The sequence below is a fragment of the Nyctereutes procyonoides genome, unplaced genomic scaffold (genome assembly GCF_905146905.1).
Source record: "Nyctereutes procyonoides isolate TBG_1078 unplaced genomic scaffold, NYPRO_anot_genome, whole genome shotgun sequence".
NCBI classification, from domain to species: Eukaryota; Metazoa; Chordata; class Mammalia; order Carnivora; family Canidae; genus Nyctereutes; species Nyctereutes procyonoides.
This window is the reverse complement of record NW_026575043.1, coordinates 305,006-319,021: the sequence shown is the minus strand read 5'-3', so window position 1 is coordinate 319,021 and position 14,016 is coordinate 305,006. Positions and strand designations below refer to the sequence as shown.

General features: G+C 43.6%; 1 non-coding gene and 1 pseudogene across 1 annotated transcript; both read right to left on the bottom strand.

Annotated features, from left to right (window-relative positions):
• Positions 1–7,983: 7,983 nt before the first annotated feature.
• On the bottom strand, positions 7,984–8,055 carry TRNAA-AGC (transfer RNA alanine (anticodon AGC)). The gene has a single exon. It is a non-coding gene; the product is annotated as a tRNA-Ala (tRNA).
• A 1,085-nt stretch (positions 8,056–9,140) lies between these two features.
• LOC129507833 (ATP synthase F(0) complex subunit C1, mitochondrial-like) lies at positions 9,141–12,150 on the bottom strand (annotated as a pseudogene).
• Between the last annotated feature and the right edge of the window lie 1,866 nt (positions 12,151–14,016).

The following is a 14,016-nucleotide window of genomic DNA, read 5'->3' as shown; positions in this document are numbered from 1 at the left end:
GGCTAACACTTATGTAGAGATAAGGTTTGTTTTCTGAGGCCCTGGATCCCTGAGCATCATGGTAGTTCAGTGTTAAGGGATATAAGCAGCTGCTCTGGGCAGAACACCTTCAGGAACTTGAGAGGGCTACTGATTTTTCAGAGTGTAGAGCTTCAAATGGAAGGCAAAAGATTGGACATATGTCAGATAATAACCCAAGGGGTTTCCACTGTGGCTTTCTTTTTAATTTAAATTCAATTAGCCGGGATCCCTGGGTGGCGCAGCGGTTTGGCGCCTGCCTTTGGCCCAGGGGCGATCCTGGAGACCCGGGATAGAATCCCATGCATGAAGCCTGCTTCTCCCTCTGCCTGTGTCTCTGCCAATCTCTCTCTGTGTGTGACTATCATAAGTAAATAAAAATAAAAAAAAAAGATTAAAAAAAATAAATAAATTCAATTAGCCAATATATCATTAGTTTCAGAGGTAGAGTTCAGTGATTCACCAGTTGTGTATAACACCCAGTGCTCATCCCATCACGTGCCCTCTTTCATGCCCATCACCCACTTACCCAATCTCCTACCCCCTCCCCTCAATGACCCTCAGTTTCTTTTCTAGATTTTAGAGTCTCTCAGGTTTGAAAATGTGGTTCCGGTTTCCTTCTCCCATTCTGGGAAAGAGTCAATCTAGTCCCGGTTTTCAGCTCTTGATTTCCTGCAGATATGTCTTAACTTGAGACACAAGACCGTTGAAATTCAGCTTTTTCCTACCTAGAATGTTTCATAATATTTGTAGTTTGCTCCATTGGAGTATTAAGGACCAGATTTGATGGAGAAAAGCCATGGAGCGATGCACTCAGAGTTTCACTTGAAGGGTTTCGTTCTGAATCTAAGCACCAATAGTCCAAAAACTATTTCTCAAAAGACATTCATAAGGCATGAATTAACAGCTTCAGGGATGGACAGAAGTGTTGAATTGTGAGAGTGAGACCAAAGATAAACCTAAGGTATCTTTCTGTGCTAGAATGTAGATGCTTAAAAATGATGGGGACAGGGATCCCTGGATGTCTCAGTGGTTTAGCTCCTGCCTTTGGCCCAGGGCCTGGTCCTGGAGTCCCTGGATCGAGTCCCACGTCAGCCTCCCTCCCTGGGCCTGCTTCTCCCTCTGCCTGTTTCTCTGCCTCTCTCTCTCTCTCTCTCCCTCTCTCTGTGTCAGTCATGAATAAATAAATAAAATCTTTAAAGAAGCCAACTTGAAGGGCCTCTCACTGGTCAAATTGGACATACTCTGAGCATGAATAATGACAAGTGATTATAATCCTTGGATACTTAAATAAATAAATATGGAAGAAGGGAAAATTTTCCTTATGGTGGTGTGTGAACTGTAAAAAAGTAATAATAAGGTTAGAAACTCACCACCTTGCTGCCATCAGAACAATGATAGATTCATGTAAAATTCATAAATCAATGCTAAAAACATAGGTAAATTTTTGATGCGGATCAGGATTATATAGAGTCTCAGAGTATTTCCTTATAGCTTACTAACTAATTAGAGGGGAAATGATAAGGGGAAGAAACCCTGGTGAACACAACCTTAACCAAGTGATTAAAGCAAACATCACTAATAATGGGAAAAACTGACATCGCCTCCTGGTGTGTTGGAGGGAAATACCAGTTCTGTGATACTCATCCCAAATATTCACAATCTGAGTCTGGTCTAATCACAACATAAATTGAAAAACATTTTACAAAATCATTGGCATATGATGTTCAGAAACATGAAAAACAAGAAGCTTGAGAATCTATTCCAGATTTTAAAAGACTAAAGAATAACTAAATTCATAAGTGATGCTGAAATGGACCCTAGTTGGGGACAGAAATTTCTTTCCTTTTTTTTCTTTTTTGTGAGCAAAGCAATAGAAGTTTATTAAGCAAAGATACAGAGAAAGCTCTCAGAAGTGAGAGGGGTCTCGACAGGGTTGCCCTGGGATAGAAATTTCTATAAAATATTTTGTTAGTAAAATTAGTTTAAATTAATATAGACTGTATATTAGATACTACTATTTTGCCAGTGTTAAATCTCCTGAATTCAAAGTTTGTGCTATGGTAAGGAACTGCTCTTGCTCTTAAGAAATATGTGCTGACATATATAACAAAAGGATTAAAAAAAAACAAAAAAAAAAACCCAAAAGGATTATGATGGAAGTTTACAATAAAAAGATTGTAGATAAAAAAGACATACTGTCCAAAAATGGTTCTCAAATAGTTTAGAAAAATAATAATGTCTCTAGGTAGATAGATAGATAGATGATAGATTTATTGGTTATGGAGGGAGAGGCACACAGTGTTCTGAAATGATCCCAGCCTCTGGACAGTTTGTGCTTCTCAGGTGGTTCCCATCCTATTTAAAATATTGCTAAGCAGAAGCTAGGATGCAAATTTGCCAATTTATGATATTAAAATTTAGCAGATGTTTTGTTCTTTCCCTTTCACACTTCTTTCACACTAAGGACATCTGAAAGAGATTGAATTTCTTTCTCAGCTGGGAAGCAAAGAGGGGCTGTTCTGGTTGGGAAAGAAAGAGTGAAAATAGGAGACAGCACTCTTCCCTTTCTTTATTTGGCGACAATGATGGGCACAGATAGTTTTGGACTGAAACAATAACAACTCTTTAGTGAGGCCTTCAATGGACTAGAAATTTTGAGAAGTCCCTGGAAAATGCAGAACAAAAGTATGGACAAGAATTGGTAGAGGAAATGACTGTTCTTTCATTTACTACAGTGAAAATGTTTTAGACATCTATGAACTATTTGTCTTCTTGTTTGGCAGCTAATAATTTCCATTTTGACACATACCAAAAGTTTTTTTCTGCTTTTTCTTCATAGCTGCATGTTTGATGTTAACTGCTATTTCCCAGTATACTGTTATGTAGAGATAGTAAAAGAAGAGAGTGATAAAATGAAAGGAAATTGAATAGTATGAAATAGCACTTGGGCACATGCAGACTGAGTTATTTAAAGCAGTTTTTGTTTGTTTGTTTGTTTTAATGTTTGGCAGGATGCTGGCTTCTCAACAGCTGTCATTTTGTGGTAGCATCCCCCCACTTATTCACCTAGTATCCTCCTCCTGTTGTTGAACCAAACTTTTGGTGATGGAGAGAGGAGACAAGTAGAAGAGTCGGAGTTTTGATTCCTCCTCCCAAAAACTTCACAGAAAACAGGAAAAGATAGCAGTTGTCAATCCCTAGCACGTGTTCCCATGGAAGTGTCTTTGCAGGTGTGATTACATTAGGGCTCTGGAAATGGGGATCTTGCCTTGGGTTGTGCGAGGGGCCCAATGTAACCCCAGGCGTCCCTGCAAGAGAGGTAGGGGGAGGTTTCCCCTACGCAGGGGCGAGGGCAGACGACCCTGAAGGCAAGCACTGGGGCGCCGGCCAGAGCTGGGAGAGCCTCCGGGGCTTGGGGGTCCGGGGTCGGAAGCCGCTGTGATGTGCTGGTGCGGCAACAAGTTGCATCTGCCCGCAGGAAGCTGCCCGACGGCGAGCGTCCAGTCCGCAGCAACCTCGGAGGGTTTCGAGGCTCGTGGGGTCCACACAGTGTAGCGTCAGAATGAACATCTTGGGTAAAGTGTCTGCTTTTCTGGTGAGCAGGGGGGAACCAACAAGCAAGGTGAGTAAGAAAGTTGGATGGCGCAACCTGCATCACTTCTTAAAAGCATCCGGCGCCGGCGGCTGGAGATGCCCGGCCTCGTACGTGGGAAGCTGCACCCGGTTCCTGGGGAGGGGGACCTCGCACTAGTCTCCCACCTCCTCCTCCTTGCTGCATTCCGGGCGCTCCTCCCCACAACTCTGGAGCCCGTCCCCTCAGCAGCAAGGGCTGGAGGCGCAGGATTTGTGACTCCTGGTAAGACAGAGGCCCCAGGGAGTCCGCGGGGCGGGGGGTACTGATGTTTAGCAAACGAAACTGTACAGGGAATACAAGGTACTGGAAGCATCTGTCGGGAAGCCGAGCAGTGGGATAAACCCTTGTTGGTTTACTGTGGCACCACGGGGAGGGTCAGGGCAGGACTTTGGGGGGAAACCCGCGGTGAGCAATCCCGCCGCAGGCAATTGATGGGCGACTCTAGCGGAGGCTCTTGTGCTCCTGCAGCCCGAAGGGTATGGGAAGGCTGGAGGGATCGCTTTTCAGGTGCTTTTCAGTGCTTTTCAGGTTCCGGAGGGTTACGGCGCGAATTGGACAGACTCGGGGATGGAAAGAACGTGGGGGATTTAAGCAAGTTAGTGGGTGTCCAGACACTGCATGGAAAGACCCACCCGCTTCACAGAGCGAGACACGAGAGAGAGAACAGACGGGAGTCCGTGGAGGACAGATGTATTGTCATGATGTGCTTCTGGGAGTGCAGGGGGCATGGAGGGGAAGAGGTGGGTGTGGGGCAGGTCGGATTCAGCGGGCGGGTCGCCGGCGTGTGGACTTGGCACCGGGCCCCGCCCTGGGCTCAGTCCTGAATACTTGGGGGTGGGTGTGTACAGAGGGCACAAGTGTCCTAGTGAGTAGAACTGAAAGTGTCCTAGAAGATTGAGAGTCAGGAACTCATTTGTTGATGGTTGTGAAAACTTAAAAAAAAAGAAAGAAAGAAAGAAAAAAAGGCTTCTTTCCAAACTGTTCTTGAATGCTGGGATTCACACTGGTTAGCACCACAGCCCAGAAACTTCCATGGAAGACCTCCACCCCTACTCCAAAGACTCATTTCCTGGTACCAGGCTCCTAGCAAGTGTCCTCTCTTCTTTCATCTTATGTCTTTGCTATATTAGTATATCATTGAGTCTCTTAAAATTGAAAGGACCTGATGGGGTTGGCGGAATTGCTCTCTTGGTGTGCTCCCGGGGCTGGTAGAATAGGAGGAAAGGGAAGTGGCAGATTCCACTGGAATTAAGTGCTAGAGAAGTGGCACCTGCAGAATCTGCAAGCTGGTGTGTGTAAGTGTTGGGAGGATGAGTGGCTGTTGGATGGTGTGAGAAAGTTTGGACAATTGAGAAAGTTCCCTTTCAAGCTTTTACATTGCTCCTAGAGAAAACTAAATGCCAGTTAGATTGCTAGAAGTTCCTCACAAACAGGTTTGGGGTTTTGTTTTTGTTTTTGTTTTTTTGTTTCTGTTTACCCTAAGGTACAGCGAACACCGTAATTGTTTATTAATTTTCTGTGACAACTTTCAGGCTCTCTGTCCACAGCATTATTGATATACTTCATAGGGAAATAGTAGGAGGAGTTTAAAATAGGATTCTTCTTATGAAATAACCATTTATCTCAGGAAAGCTGAAGACATATCAAGTGCATTTCTAATACATTAGGACCAGGGGAAAAAAATGTAACTGGTTAGGTGTTAGGTGCCATTTCTAAGAAGCTGACAGATTAAAAAAAGTGGATGTTTCATGTAAAGAGCTTTTATGTTGTGCTCCAGAGTTTGAATCCACACTTAGGATTTGTGTGTGTGTGTGTGTGTGTGTGTGTTTACAATGTCTCAACTTGTTAACATGGACAGGGAAGATTAGTTATATTGCTCCAAGTTTCCCACCTTCACTGAATATGAAGGAAGCGTTTCTACACTAGGCAGTAAACGATTAAATAATCTTTTTTTCACCAATTAAATGTGTCTTTGAAAAAAAGAAAGCACTGCAATGACTACTGGGCCTGAGGAATTGTGTCTGCTCCCACATTCCCAGGCAGCCTGTGGTCCTGACAATTGCTCCCTCTAGCCCGTTCACAGAGGGTCCCGCATGTACCCACATTTTCTTTCCTCTAAGAGTTTCTTAATCTTTAATTTCTCCCTGAGAAAGCTAAACAAGATATAAGCTTGTTGAAAGATAGAACACCCAAATAAAACATGGTTGAATATCCAGAATTCATCTACAATGTACTTTAAAATGAGTCACTTTTATCCTGAGTCAAAGTTAGATCCAACTTGCTTACAAAGAAGTACCTCAGTCATCACGTTATTTGTTTTTTATTGGCTTACAATTTTAGAAATGTCTGTTTGATATTTCCCATAGCTTCCTCATACTAAGTTCTTGGCTTTTTCACCATATCCTTTTCCTCTTTAAATCACAGAAGTGGAGATGCCTGGGTGGCTCAGCGGTTGAGTTCTGCCTTTGGCCCAGTGCGGATCCTGAAATCAAGTCCTTGCAGGGAGCCTGCTTCTCCCTCAGCCTGTCTCTGTCTCTCTCTCGCTGTGTCTCTCATGAATAAATAAATAAAATCTTTTAAAAATAAATCACAGATGTGGATTTCCATGGAAAAGTTTATGTTTAGAAGGAAGGACATTTTTTTTTAAATTTTTGGGCCTGAGTCCTAATATAATCCAGAAAAGCCATAGTGATGATTTATTACATTTTTTTAAAGATTTTATTCGACCCTGGGACTTGATCTTTGATCCTAGGATTCGATCCTCGGGACTCCAGGATCATGCCCTAGGCCAAAGGCAGGCACTAAACCACTGAGCCACCCTGGGATCCCCAATTCATTATATTCTTTCTCAAATTTTGCCTTTTTTTCTTTTTGCAACTTGATGAATTCCCATATTTGGAGCATGTGAATAATTTCCTCCTGACATGTTGGGTATAAGTGGCAGAAAGATACTGTAAAATTGTACCTTGATAAAAAGAAAAGAGAAACTATGTCAGCAGAACAGAAAGTGACTGTTGCTCCCATTAAAGAAAGTCTGGCTCCTGAGCACTAGTTCTGACTCTTTTATGGAGAAGTAAATTCCAAAGCCAGGACATCTTACTTTGAGAAAGAATTTCCCTTGGAAGTTATTTTCTCCTTTGAAATTCTTCCTAATCGAATCACAGGGAAAGAGGTGTTGTGACATTGTCTTTGTTCAGGGAACCAGGGCTCCCCCAATCGATGCACAATCCTTCAGCCCACACTTCCATTGTGGTTGCTAAGGGTTTTGTATCTTCAAAATGTATCACAAGGCCTAATACCCAAAAGCAGGCTAATACCAAAGTTCTTAAAGATTTGATGAGGAAGAGCCAGCTCCGAGTATGGAAATGATTATAAGATACTATCCTACTTAAAATCTTGCTGAGCAGAGACAAAGATACAAAGTTCCCAGTTCATTGGAAGTTAGCACAGTCTTGAGTGCAAAACTTGCAACGTTTTATTAAAAATAAAAAGAAACTTCACATCAAAAGAAACTTCACAACATGTATGTTGATTGAAAAAAAAATTCGTAAATACTATATTACCATGGCAGAGAACAAGGTCAATTATTAGAACACAAAATGGTTCAACAATAGAAGTACATCTTTGCAATTATTTTCCCTACATTGGAATAGGAAATTGGGGAAAAAATAAAATACAGGCATGTATTTGTAATACATGCCCTTCTGAGCCCTGCCCCAGCCCCCAAACCAGTGCTTTTCAAAGGTTAACGGGCAAAGGAATCACTTGGGGATCCAGGTTCTAGTTCAGAAGGTCCGGAGTGGAGCTGACACCCGCATTTCCATCCAGCTCTCAGATGCCACCCACTGTTGGTCCAGGGATCGCGCTGATGGAGGGCGCACCAGCCTTGCTTGGGTCGAATGACCTTTGCAAGTTACCGCAGCATCTAGTTCATGGCAGTCCTCGGTTAGGATCTAGGACAGAACCAACCTGGACATCAGTGTGACTGTTGGGATCCTGGGCAAACGCCTCCCGGCGGCGCGGCACCTGCGTGGACGGCAGCAGACGCAGTGATTGTGGCACCACGGCCAGGAACCAAAGGAACCGGGAAAGTGGCCTGAGCGCCTGTGTTTCTCTCCTTGAGCCTTTCCGTCCTCAGCTCTCCTTTCCTGCTCTTAATCCTGCAAAATGAAGCCAAGGCTGCTGCCTGGTCTTGCCGGCCACCTCCTCGCTCGCCCCCGCCCCCAGCCCACCCAGCGTGGCTGAGCCAGGATAGCGCAGAGCCGGCAGCACTGGTACCAGCAGCAAAGAGACAGGAACAAAACAGCCAGGAAGACCAGGAACAAAAGTGGAGGTGCCGGGGATTGAACCCGGGGCCTCGTGCATGCTAAGCACGCGCTCTACCACTGAGCTACACCCCCGCAGGAAAGCCGTGGCGCGCCAAGTCTATTAAAGGGGAGTGTAGGCTCTTTGGGCGGGCTTCTCCAGAAGTAGCTTGGGTCCCAAGTCCACTCCGCCGCACCCCGCTCTTTCTGAGCCTCAGCTCCAGGACCTGAGTCTCTGTCGCTGCAGGAGTAAAGCGCGTCCCAGACCGAAGGCCCGAGAGCGTCCTGGGTCTGTCCCCTTCCGGTTCGCGGTCCCCTCGATCTGCTTTCCCGGCTTTCCAGGTTGCCGGAAAGCCACAAAGCATCCTGCGGAGACCCAGAGATAACGCCTGGGCACCGCCCGAGCTCGGGAGCACCGCCCCGCCCCCGAGACCACGTGGGGCAGTGCACCTGTCTGGCACACCTGCGCGCCTCCCGCACCGCGCGGGGCTGGCAGGTCCACCGCCGTGGAGAAGCCGCTCGCTCCTAACATGACGTGGTTCCCCAAGGGCTTCTCTAATTAGAGACTAGAAGGACCTTAGTGACCGTGAGAAATACCTGAACCAAATACCCAGCTCAAGGCTTTGGAAAATGAACAACAAAATAAACCAGAGGAACAAAAGAAACTGAAAGAAGGAAGGACTGCTAAAGACAAACGCAGAAACTGAGTTTTAAGAAGGGAAATAATTTTTTAAAAAGCTAGACGTTTGAAAAGGCAACCAAATAGACGAACCTCTAGCTAACCTAATTAAGAAAAGAGAAAATTAGTGCAAATATATAACATTAGAACTGACTGGAGAAAGTAACCAACAAAAGAGCTTTTTAAAAAATCATGCTAAACATTATAGCACAACTCAGCATATGATTTGAAAATTTAGATGAAGTGGATTTGGTACATACAGCTTATCCAAATTAGCCCTTGTAGAGACAGAAGGTAAACAGATCATTATTTTAGAAAAATAGAGAAAATAGTTGAATAGGCATGCCCCCCAAAAGGGTGCGGAGCAAAAATATTTTCAGAAGCAAATTCTACCAAACTGTTAAACATCAGAAAATCATGATGCTATTTAGATTATTTAAAGCATAGAAAACGAAGAAAATCTTCCTTTTTTTTTTTTTTTAAAGAGAAACGTTGTGTTTAATGATAAAGCTTAACACACTCCAGCACCAGGCATGGCCTGAAGTTGAAGCAGCAGAGACGGGTAGGTGACCCTCACGGAGCCTCACATGGCGAAGAGGATGAGGAAGGCGATCATCAAACAGAAGAGCCCCATGGCCTCAGACAGGGCAAAGCCCAGAATGGCATAGGAGAAGAGCTGCTGCTTGAGAGATTGGTTCCTGGCATAGCCAATGATCAAGCTGCCAAACACCGTCCCAATACCAGCCCCTGAACCAGCCACACCAACTGTGGCAGCCCCAGCGCCAATAAACTTGGCTGCTGTGTCAATGTCCCAGGAGACAACACTGGTCTGGAACTCCTGTTGGGCCACCTGGAGTGGGGAGCTGCTGCAGGATGGCTGTTTAGATGGGATCTCTGGCCTACTAAAAAGGAGGCAAAGGCCTGATTAGATCCCTGGTACAGCAGCCGATCAGAGCCGGAGGAATGAGTAATGCCCCGGTGGTCTGCACTCCCACAGCCCCGCGGCTCCTAATCCGATCACGGCGCTTGCCCAGCTCAAGGTGACTGACCAAAAATCTTCCTATTTGTTACATAAAGTGAGTCTAACATTTACAGGCTTTTTCAGTTTGCACCAATAATTAAAAATATTTCACTTAATACAGGATATCCAACTGGGGTTTACTCCAGAAATGCAGAGATCTCTCATTATTAAGAAAGACGTCAACAAAGATTCCCTTCTCCATCCTCCCAGCCCTCCTTTTCAAATAGGCCTGGACCTTTAGACTTCTGTTTTCATCTCTGCATGGTTTAGCTTTAGCAAAAATCCTTACTGGGCTAGCTGGATCCCCCCACCCTTCATATCTGATCACCCTCAATATCTAACTGGGTTCCTCTTCCTCTGCACTCCCCTAGGGATGTATGATCACCTTGGCCCATTTCCAGCAAGAATCCTCATAGGTCCAATAGCCAGAATTCACCCCCCTTCCCCTGATGTTTCTTCTTAGTGATTTTCTATCCACTAATGGACCCCTACCCCACTCTTGGCTATAAATTCCCACTTACCAAATATTGTATGTGGAATTGGACCCAGTTCTATACTGAGGCCTCTTTCCCCCTATTACAATATTCCCGTATGAAATCTGGTTTTCCTGCTTTAGCTCCTACCCAGCTCTGGCTTATCTTGAACAACGTTAATATAGACCATCTTGTTGATAGAGGAAAGGAGAAAAAAACATACACAATTATCTCTATAGGTTCAGAAAAGCACTTGACAAAAAATCAACATATATTTAATACTGTAGTGTGTTCAATAGTGTCCAATACTTCACATCTACTTGCAACCTGAAACTGTGACCTTATTTTGAAATAGGGTCTTTGTAGATGCAACTAGTTAGGAGGGGAGCATGTTGGCATGCTGAGCCCTAGGGCATGGTGAGCCCTAAATCCACTGATTGATGTCCTTATAAGAGGAATGTGCAGATACAGAGATACACAGAGAGAAGGAGGCCATACACAATGCAGGAGAGACGATATAGAAGAGTGCCAGAAGCCTCCAGAAACTAAGATGAGGCAAAAAAAGGAGTCTTCCCTAGAGACTCAGAAGGAAGATAACCCTGATGACACCTTGATTTTGGACTTCTGGCCTAAAGAACGCTGAGAGAATAAATCTGTGTTGTTTTAAGTCATCCAGTTTGTGGTAATTTGTGGCGGTAGCCCTAATAAACTAACACAAACATGCTGAAAGCACTCAATAAAATAAGAATTGATGGACACTCCTCAGCTGTCCTGTTTTTTGGTGTCATAATCCTCATGTTTTCTAAACACCCCTCCTATTCCACTTTACATTGAATCTGTGTGGTTATAGAAAATTAACGATATGGAGCAGATAAGAGACTTTGATAATATACAGGACAGAAATCCAAGGGCCTCTTTCACTGGGTCGGAGCCTCCATGTCTCCGGGCCTTAACTGAAAATCAGGAATGTGTTGGAAATAATTTGGCTGAGGAAGAGAAAATCATTGATTCTATATACTCGGTTCTATGCAACTGTTTCAACCAAAAAGGAAAAAAAAATTCAGAGGTGGCAAAAGTTTTGTTGCCTTTCTGTTTTCTGGTAAACCACTAAAAGGAGATTCTGATTTAAAACTCACATGTTCCTCTTTAGTCTAAGTGGCCTGAACCATGGCTTAAAGTAGGAGAGGAACTGCTTTAACACACTAGGTTCAGTCAGCAGAGCAGTTGACTTTTGATCTTGGGGTCCTAAGTTCGAGCCCCACATTGCAGATGGAGATTACTTTAAAAAATAATACAAACATAGTGATTAGAAGGGACATCTGCACCCCAGTGTTTATAGCAGCAATGTCCACAGTAGCCAAACTATGGAAAGAGCCCAGATGTCCATCAATAGATGAATGGATAAAGAAGATGTGATATATATATGAATATTACTGAGCCATCGGAAAGAATGAGATCTTGCCATTTGCTACAACGTGGATGGAATATTGAGTAATGTCCTGAAAGAAATAAGTCAGAGAAAGACAAATACCATATGATCTCACTCGCGTGTATAATTTAGGAAACAAAGCAGATGAACATAGAGGAAGGAAGGGAAAAATAAAACGAGGAAATCAGAGAGGGAGACAAACCATGAGAGACTCTTAATCATAGGAAACAAACTGAGGGTTGCTGGAGGGGAGTGGGGGTAGGGGGATGGGGTCACTGGGGGATGGGCATGAAGTAGGGGATGTGATGTGATGAGCACTGGGTGTTACATGGAACTGATGAATTCCTAAACTCTATCCCTGAAACTAATAATAGACTATATGTCAACTAAACTGAATCTAAATAAAGAAGTTTTAAAATAAAAAAAATTTAAATCTTAAAAAAAAACCCAAAGCACTAGATTCCTCTGACTTGGCTGTCCTCATCATTTAGAACTGACTACTTGTCTTAGGTTGGTGCGTTGGCTCCCCTGAGCAGTTGTCCTGTAGGCTGTAGTACCTGCTTCTCTTTAGTGCCAGGATGGTGTACATAGTGGTCTTCCCAAAGGAAAGCTTAGTACCAGTCAAACACAGTTCAGAGGAGAGGAGGGAAGTAGTGAGACAGAAAAATCTTCCTCTGATTCACCAGTTTTTGTCAGCTATGAAAAGACATGGAACATATGATCAAGAATATGTCAAAGTGGAAGCTCTAAAACAGAATCCTCTTAGGATCCATGCTAGAAGGGGCTGTTGCCTGTGCTGACTGCCTCGCTTTTCAGAGGCAAAAGTCTATGAGGTCAGGCATGAGTGTATTTACAAGCTGGTGAAGGAGACAGGGGGAACCAGAGTTATGTACTAATAAGAGGATACTAGCCAGCCTCACTGATCTCTTTATCAGCAAAAGGCAGGATGCATCTTGACTGCTGTGTGCTGACTGATACTCCCCCTAAACAACTGTGATGTGTTGATGGTTCGTTATCTTTAAAAATTCAAGGTATACTTTTGTGTTGGAGGTGCTGTAACTTCTTTACATTCAGTAAAGGAAGCTACCTATCCCTTTGCCAACATCTACTCAGATGACAGGACCCATAGTTCTAACGTGAGTGGGATAACCTGCTAAAAGTTTAAGGGTGAATATCTGTACTGAGTACAGGTGACTTTAGACTGTGATTTTGAAATGCTATATGGATACACAGGGATTTTTTTCAATTGACATAGAGTTGAGACATAATATCACAGTAGTTTCAGGTGTACAAGTGATTTGACAACTGTATGTGATGCTACGCTCACCACAATGGAAGAAACACAGACATTTTTCACTGTCTGAAAACCTTAATTAGAAATTGAAGGTGCACCTGTGTTGAGTTGCAGATTTGAGACCTTGGTATTGGGGTCGTGAGTTCAAGCCCTGAGTTTGGGGTCTACACTGAGCATGGGCCTACTTTAAAAAACTGGAAAAAAAAAATTAATGATTAGAGGAAACTCAACATCTGAGAAAAGCTCAATTATGAATGTTGAAACCTATTCTAAAGTTAGACCTTGGGATCCCTGGGTGGCACAGTGGTTTGGTGCCTGCCTTTGGCCCAGGGCGCGATCCTGGAGACCCGGGATCGAATCCCATGTCGGGCTCCCGGTGCATGGAGCCTGCTTCTCCCTCTGCCTGTGTCTCTGCCTCTCTCTCTCTCTCTGTGACTATCATAAATAAATAAAAATTTAAAAAATAAATAAAGTTAGACCTTTTGAAGCTAAAGAAAATGCCCTGGACAATTACTCCCGGGATTGTAAAAACAGTTTCTCCATGTGACTTTGGCCATCTTATGGCCTTGCGGGGGCGCCTGCGTCATTCTCCGGAACTCTAATGAGTCTTACACGAAATTGCTCAAAATGGCAAGGACAAATTCCTCCAAACTTTCCAGTTATTGTTAGGAAAAGTTTACCCAAGAAGCTCTGGATGACTGAATCTTTTCTATTTATCATAAACCCCCCATCAAAAACAAAACAAAACCAAAGCTCTAATGAAATTCTTAAGATCCTCCCATTAAAACATACACTTCATTGTCCTCATTCTCAAAACTGAGAAAGTAGCTCAAATTAAATTTATGGTTTTTTAAGTCAACATTTTCCACTCTCCAGAAGAACTTTATCCTAAAATTCTACCTTTAGTTCTATTTATTATTTTTATTTTAAAGATTTTATTTATTTATTCATGAGAGACGCAGAGAAAGAAAGAGAGAGAGAGGCACAGAGAGACACAGGCAGAGAGAGAAGCAGCCCTAGCCCAGGTCTCCAGGATCACGCCCTGGGCCAAAGGCGGCGCTAAATCGCTGAGCCACCTGGGCTGCCCCCTTTAGTCCTATTTAAAGATAAATTGAGGCATATGAAAATTTTAAAGAGTTATTTGAGCAAAAATGGATTCAG